This window comes from Gossypium hirsutum, chromosome A08 (assembly GCF_007990345.1).
Source record: "Gossypium hirsutum isolate 1008001.06 chromosome A08, Gossypium_hirsutum_v2.1, whole genome shotgun sequence".
NCBI classification, from domain to species: Eukaryota; Viridiplantae; Streptophyta; class Magnoliopsida; order Malvales; family Malvaceae; genus Gossypium; species Gossypium hirsutum.
Genome location: NC_053431.1, coordinates 17,956,228 through 17,965,197, shown reverse-complemented (window position 1 = coordinate 17,965,197; position 8,970 = coordinate 17,956,228).

Below are 8,970 nucleotides of genomic sequence, written 5' to 3'. Positions count from 1 at the left end.
TAAGGTGCAGGGGACACACGGCCTAACCACATGCCCATATACTAGGCCGTGTGTCACACACGGTCTAGACACACACCTGTGTGGACAAAATAAAACCATTCCTAGCTTCATTTCTCACCCAAAATCATACCAAATTCTTGCACCAAACTTACATCCAAATAACAACCAATCCAAGCATTGAATTCAAGCAGTTTAAAACATCTAACATGATATATTGTTACTTGCATTCATGCTTAAATCTTACCTTTCTCAATCAATCAATAAGAAACACTTATGTTATTTCAATAAAGTAAACTTAAATACATATATATGTACCAAAACATAATCATCACTAGCCATTCCAATGGCTAGATTACAATAATCATTTACGTTTACATGCCAATATGACCAATATAACCTATACATGCATTGTCACCATAATTGCTTTACTATATTGTACCGACATGGGCCGATGGATAGTGTGAGTGATCTCCGCCAAGCTTCCAATCCAATGAGCTTCCGATTTACTCTAAAACGGGGAAATAAAGTTAAGCATAAAATGCTTAGTAGGTTCGTATAACATGGTACTTAACCTACCATTCATTTTATTTTGAGGTAACTATGTAACGCATATTCAATCAATTTGACCTCAAACCCTACACACATCCTTATTGCCCTTGTTAGTCATATATTCCATAATAGCATCAAAACATATATGTGCTCAACAATAATCAAGTTTCCATACACATATGCTTTCCACGACATGTATTCATTTAACATGTATAAACCATCTCTTTATATTACAAATATAATTTCATAATAGTTCATCTCGAGTTCAGATTATATCATGTCAAAACTTTACTCATATCATTTGAAATGTCAAGGTCACACAAGTAGTAGTACACTCAAGGTGTACAAGTCTATAATCAAGGATGAACATTCTCATCAAGTAATTTCTATGTACCAATATTATCATCTCATACTTTCATATATGACTTGTCATGTATCATCATTTTCTTGTATTTCAGACAGATACGTGTAATAACTCATTTTATTATTCGTATCTTCTCGTGTCTGGATTGTGACCCGTGGAACTTATTTGAAATATCGATGGATACATAGGTAGTACACTCAAGGTGTACACATCAGGATCCGTCAATTCATATTCAATGGTACCCTATAAGGTACTATTTCATAGTGTACACTCTCGAGCCACACATGTATACAACAGGATTACTAGTCTGAGCTAAATCCTTTTTATAACATATGCTTTAAGGAGCTTGATCTAGATTATCCATTTGGGCTAAATCCAATCCATAACATATACTCGAGAGGGCTTATATTAGGATTACCCATCCAGGCTAAATCCTTTTCGTAATGAGGTCAATAGGATTACTCATCCGAGCTAAATCCCGTCAGTAACAAATGCAGGACCTCATTCATTTCAGGAAATCACATATCCATCAATTTTCCATTTATTCAGTCGGGATTTTAAAATTTTTCAAGCATTATTGGGCATGTGATTATTTCATACATCCATAACATTCATATACTTCAAGTAAACACATTCCACATTCGTTTCAAGCATATAAGTAACATTTTTATCATTTATCATTTGTCAACATTATTATTGATCAGGCTTTGTCAGATATATTTTCAAAGATATATATATGATATTTATACAATTCACAAACACAACATTTAATTCAAGCATATAAATATACACAATTTAGTTACACGAACTTACCTCGATAGTGTTCGTGTACATAAAATTTACAAATCTGACATTTTCCTCTTTCCTCGTTCTAGCTCTGAATTTTGTCTATCCAGATCTATATGAGTAAATTTTATTTCAATTCATCACATTTCATATTCAAGTGAACCCAATTTACATCCTAGGAAAAATTACCATTTTACCTCTAACTTTTCCATAAATTCCCATTTCGTCACTAGGCTCGGAAAATGAAATTCATGCAATTTACTCCCTATTCGAAGCCTAACCAAAATTTCAACATAAATTTATAGAACATATTTTCTATAAATTTAAAAACTTTTCATCAATTTTCACAACTTTACATTTTAGTCCCTAAATCATGTTTTCATCAAAAATCACTTTGTAAAAGTTGTTTATCTATCAACAACCTTTCATTTTCTACCATAAATTTCTAATTTTTAGCATATACATCCATGACCTAATTTCCATACTTTGATAACTCTTCAAATTGATCCCTCAAATAGATAGATTAAGTTATTCTAGTTTCAAAAATATCAAAATTACTAAAAACGGGACAAGAAAACTTACTCAATTTGCCCAAGAAAGTGTCTTCTCTCTCTCGTAGGGTTTGCATGGAATATTTTGGGGAAGAAAATGATATAAATGATTTTTCATTTCTATTTAATTAATTTATCATTTTTATTAATTTTGATTTCCAATTTAGTCCTTGGCCTTTTTCCAATTTTCTATGGATGAATCATCTAAAAATATCTACGAACTTTTTATTACTTGTCTAATTACTATATAAGGACCTCAATTTTTGAATTCCATAGCTATTTAACCCTTCAGCTACTAGAATTCAACTTTTGCATTTTATGTGATTTGGTCTTTTCCGTAATTAAACACATAATAGGTAAAATTTTCTTATCAAAATTTTCACATGACATTTTAAACATATTACAGACCATGTAATAAAATAAAAATAAATTTTATTTTCGGATCGGATTTGTGGTCACAAAACCATTTTTTCGATTTCACTAAAAAATGGGTTGTTACATAGACTCCTCCTATCATCATATTGTTCACACCATCCAAGCAATTAGCTTAAACCCTAGCCACATACTTTTCTTCTCTTTACCTTTGGCCTCAAATCCTGAAAGATCTCTCTAATTTCCCTCCTTGTTTCATAACCCTACTTTTGCCGTCATAAGCCTAACACCGGAGCAACCTTGTTGTCACCACAATCATATCATTGTTGTAACGCCCTTGCTGTCGTAAATCCATCGCCATCACAATTTCTCACCTTTACACCTTGTCGATTCCTTCTTCTTCCTTTACCAAAATTTTTCTTATTCTTCGAGAAAAGTTACCATGTCTTGCAAAAGAACTAAATCTTCCAAAAATACTACCGAAAACCCAATTGTGATTCAAGATTAGGAAGCGAGGGAAATATTTGATTCTATTTTCAAAAATCAACCCATGATGCCAAAAAAAATTTCAATTTGGAGAGCAATGACAAGATGGTTATGCCAATGTCAATTCGAAAAATAGTTGATGCTTTGAATTGGAATCAATTTTGTGATGCATGATCAATGCTTGACGAGGATTTAGTGCAAGTGTTCTATGCCAATTTGACCACTCTAGAAGATAATGAAGTTCTTGTTCATAAAAAGAATGTACCCTTTACTTCTAAGTTTATTAATAATTTGTTTAACTTACCTGATGTTGAAGAAGATGAGTAATCTGCCATGATGAAAAAAATCAATTGAGATTTTCTTCAACAAGTACTTAATGTTGTTAAAAATTTGGGATCCCAATGGATTATAATAAATATGGTAGTCATTCTTGCCGAAGGGAATATTTAAGTCCAGTGGCTAACGTATGGCTCTACTATGTTCATATAGCTTCATGCCTATCTAACATAGTTCCACCATCTTGATGGAATGAATGCTTTTGTTGTATGCAATTATGATAGAAAGATCTATCAGTGTTGGGAGAATTATTCTCAAGGAGATTCAAGATTGCGCTAGGAAAAAGACAGGAAGTGCTTCTTTCCATCATTGATTATTTCACTTTACTTGAGGGCCCAAGTAAGATTAAAAGCAAACTTGAAGAACTTTTATGTTTAAGGTTGCATAACAAGGTATGACCTTGAAAGATTAGTGGAGAATGTTGAATTATTAAACCAAGTTGAGCCAAATAAGCCAAACGAACTAGAATCTGATGAGTCATCAACCAAATTTGAAACATAAGTTGACTCATTAAACGAAATAGAAGAAGTAGAAACATAAGAGGAACCAAACAACCCTGACCTAAGGAGGAACCAAATGTTGCTGAACCAGTTAAGCAAGGTTTTAATCCTAAGTTGACCATTCCTACTTCTTCAAACACTATGAAGAATTTAGAATGTTCAATTATGATGGATATGTAAAAATTCATGCATAATCAACAATAAGCTTACTGGAGATATGCAAAAGTTAGAGATGATACCATACTAAATACTTTTAAAAATATCTCTAACAGTTTTGTTCCTAAGTTTCTAGATCATATCTTCGAGACATGGCAAGAAGAGATTGTGGGATCAAGTGCAACAAAGAAGGGAAAAGGAAAAAGACATGGAGGATGACACGAGTTAAAAAGGGGGAATTTCTTTTTCTTAAGTATTTATATTATACATTTATATTTCTTTCCTTAGTATTTTGTTTCGCACAATAAAATTGCAAACATCAATAAATTAAGCTTAATGCCTCTTCATTATAAACAATAAAGTAGTGTGGTAATGGGAATAAACATGTCTAGGATTGGATTGTTAAGAAAGACTTGGTACTTAAGCAATCTTCATGACTCACTTCTCTTTCCTTACAATCTTACCTGGTGTTCAGTTTTCATTCATTACTTTGTTTATGTAATGAGGACATTGCTTCATTTTAAAGAAGGGTAGGACAATATTTGCATGAATTTTAAATTTTGTTATTAAGAACGATTCACTGTTTTCACATAAGTATGATGAAATAAAATAATGTTTAGAGAAAATGTTGCTCATAAGTTATCTCAAATACAAGTATAATTTCTGATTTTATCTCAGTTTTCTTATGTTATCTTAAGGTATGGAATGCTTGGATGTTTTTAGATCTTATGTAGTCTTTTGCCATGAAAATGAAATTTCCCTAGAAATAGACATGCATGAAGGTTTTAGTCCTTAGAATTGTCTTAGTAGCTTTATTGAAGTGAAATACTAGGAGCCATAAGAATCTAAATATGATTTAGGCACATTTTTCTTTGGATCATTTGAGCCTTTCAAGCCTAACTGTAACACCCCTATTTTTAATGGTGACGGAATAGTGGTTTCGGGACTACAAATTTCTATCATATCGACTCATAAATATTATTTTTGGAATATTTATAGATTCATTAGAATTGTATTGAAATTTGGTTAAGAAATTTTAGCATTTAGATAGTTAATTGAAAACAAAGGATTAAACTGAAAAAGGTAAAAAATTTAGTAAATCTTGAATTACTATTGATTTGATAGTTTAATTTTGGAATAAAAGGGACTTAAATAATAATCAATCCAATTGAATATTAATGGACCATAATAGGTTTTTAATTGGTGGTTTAATAAGGCTTTAATTAAGGGTAATTATGTAATTTGGTAAATAAATTAAAGTTTAATTAAACAAAAGCCAAAATCATCATCTTTTTCATGTTCTTATCGAAAACACTAAGACATTTCACCATTTTTGGAAGCTTCACATTTGGCTAGCATAGGAACCTCGCATGTAAGTCCGTTTTAATCCCGTTTCTTGTAAATTTTATGTTTTTAATATCGTTGTAACTAGGTCCAGCTAGCTCATACCTTCTTTTTTGATTATGTTAAAAATTTTGGAAGTTGTCACTAATAAATATTGAGTTTTTTTTATGAATATCATGTATTTGAACCTTTTATTGTGTTGTTTAATGATTTTGTAAAGTGATTTTTGTTAGATTTTGATTTTAGGATTAAATTATGAAAATGACAAATTCTAGGGATTGGAAGTGAATTTAGGATTCATTGGGGGCTATTTAAGGGCCTAGTGTTTTTCGATGAAATATTGATTTGAGAAAATAGTTAATTTGATGAATTTGGGGTTGAGCGACTAAATTGCAAAAAATTATAAAAATTTGGGGTAAATATATAAAATCAAAAAATAAAAGGGTATTAATTGTAAAATATATTGTAAAATGAAATGTATGCTGATAATTGATGAATTTTACATTTTAGATCAAAATCCCGTACATACTCGTGGAAAAGAAAAAATAGCGAAATAGTTTCTGAACTTCTACAACTACTACAATTCAGTCTAGGTAATTTCATATGGTTTAAAATTTAAAATTTATATGAATTGTTGAGTAGATTAACATGGTACAATTTATATATTTTTAATTGTTGATAATGAATGGTTATTTAAGATATATTATCGATTTTGATGTTCAGTGTAGATTGAATGCGAGATAGAGTACAATCGTGATTCGGTGTGTTAGGGGTATTAGAGTGGAGATGGTATTAGAGAGAGATATTTTCATATTACCCGAGTAAACTGAGGTTCAATATTTTCTCGTTTGGTGTGTTTCAGTTGGACTAGCTCTTATGAGTATCTGTGTGTTTTGGTTGGATTAGCTCTTATAAGTATCGGTGTGTTTTGGAGAGACTAGCTCGTGTGAGCATCCAGTGTGTTTTGGCTGATCTGATGATGTAATCTTATCCGTATGTCATTTTTCAGATTGAAAATATCGGTAAGGCAACTTATTGAGTAATTTTAATGAAATCGATATATCTGAGCTTTGAATTGATTGTTTATGATTTACCAAATGGGATTGTGGATGACAGGAAACTTTCATGGTTGTTATTACTTTTGAATTATTATACTTACTTTGGTAAGATTTATCATTTTAATATGTCGAACTTACTATGCTTCATTGAGCTTACTAGTTTTAATCTTTGATTTTGTATATACTTGAAAGATTGGATGATCGAATCAACACTCAATTCATACTATCCAGCTTAATTCAGTAGTTTTTGGAATGTTTATCTCAAATTATATGGCATGTAATAGGTTTGAATGTTAGTATTCATGTTTTGGATATGTAAAAACAAAAGTTTGAACTTGGTTGTGTAAGTTGTTTGGATATCACCTTTTCGGTACTTTTGATATCATAACAATATGTAGTAAGTGGCTATGTGATGTATGATAAGATGACCAAACTTGTATGCTATGAAGTGGTTATAGTATAGCTAAGATATAGTATTGAACCTAGAATGGTATGGTTGGAAATAAGTTAGTTGATGAATGGTTAAGAATGCTGATGTATAGATATGTTTAATGTATATGTTTGAGGTGCCTATATGGCATATTGGTTGTATGGATTATTATCTTATTGTATGGGTCATTTTATGTCGGTTTTAAGCATGTTTTGAAGCCTTGGTCATGTGTGCAAGTGTACTTAGGTTTACGCTTGTGAAGGGTGAAAGGAATGGCTTGATTTTGGCCATTTTCTTGTCCACACAGCCTAAGACATGGGCGTGTATATCAGTCATGTGTCCCCTATAGGTTTTGAAGGATTTCAAGTCAGGCAGTTACATGGCCTAGAACACGGTCGGACACACGGGCGTGTGAAGCCATTTCGAAAGTTACATGGCCTGGCACATGGGCGTGTGGCTTGGCCATGTGACCTAAGTCAGAGAGTTACACGGTCATGGACGCGGGTTGGGACACGGGTGTGTGTCCCTATTTCGATTGTTACATAGCCTGAGACACGAGCGTGTGCCTCAGTTGTGTGAGTCACACAGCCGTGTGACCCCTACAGTCCAAAATTTTCAACTTTTTCCTAAACTTTCCAAATGTTTCCAATTTAGGTTCTATTGTATTATTAGGGCCTTGAGGGCTCGATTAAGGGACGCTATGAATGTATTTAAATGAAATTAAGTTATGTTTGCATTGATGTATGATTTGAATGATTTACTATTTTTTTTGTTCGATAATGCTCCGTAACCATATTTCGTCGATGGATACGGGTTAGGGGTGTTACACTACCAAATGAATTTGACCCTTGAAATTTTAGTTTGAGCCTTTAAGCCTATTTTATTGCTATTCACGTATTTCATAAGCCATATTACCATCTTTTCAAATTTTATCCTATTTTTGCATCTATCTTAACTATATCTGTCTTGGTGATCAAAATTTGAGGAAAAATATGGAAAGATGTACATGTTCTTCGTATGCAAAAAAAAAAAGAGATAAAAATCTCTGTTCAAATGTCAAAGCTAAAAGAGCAAAATAACTACTCAAAGTATTGAGAAGTATTGTTGGGCATAAAGCTTCAAATTAAGTTTGGGGGAGGTAAAACCCGTTAGTAGGAAGGATGTACCTCGAAAAGATCCAAGGAAAAGTTACAGTTAAGTTTATTAAACCTAAAAATTCACTTTTCTTTATCCCCACCTTAAGCCTAGCCCCATTATAACCTTATAAAAGGCCTATTGATTTTGATAATTATGCCGACGACATTAGTGGAGAGGAATTACTAAGTTTAACATATGGGGACCATTAATTAAACCTTGTGATTGTTTTCTTTAATTGATGAGGAAACTTTGATTGAATGGTGAATGTTATGTATGACCTTGAAAAGCATGCACTCTATGACTTATGTTAGCATTTTTCCGTACTGAGCATGAAATTATGAAATAATGTTTGCATGTGAGCAACTTGTCAACAAAAGGAGTTTGTGAGCATGACTTTGTTGATGTATGTCTATGTGCAAAAGTTGACTCTACTTAAGGGTTCTATTTAAACTTATCGAAAGATTGTCTTATCTAAATTTTTTCTTTACATTACTCGTGACGAGCAATGAATTAGGTTTGGGGGTGCGTAAATTCTAATTTATATAGAGTTTTTTATAGTTGTTTTTGACGCCTTTTTATTTAAAAATAATTTTAATCTCAATTATTTGATTACTAATTGGGCGAATTTTATTTATATTTCAATAATGAGCATGATCTAATGAAGAATGTGATTTTATGCTATTTTGCATTAAATTTGTGCATAACTTAATTATTTTATGCTACTAATTGATCTTGAAATTTTTAATGCAGTTGGACCAAGGAAATTATGCATGATTTATTTATCAAATAAAGCTGCGTGGACATCCGCAATTTCACTCCATATGGATGGCGAACACATACAAAATGAGTCTAGAAGTTGATTTGATCCAATTGAAAAAGGGTTAATTGATGGAGAATTCTG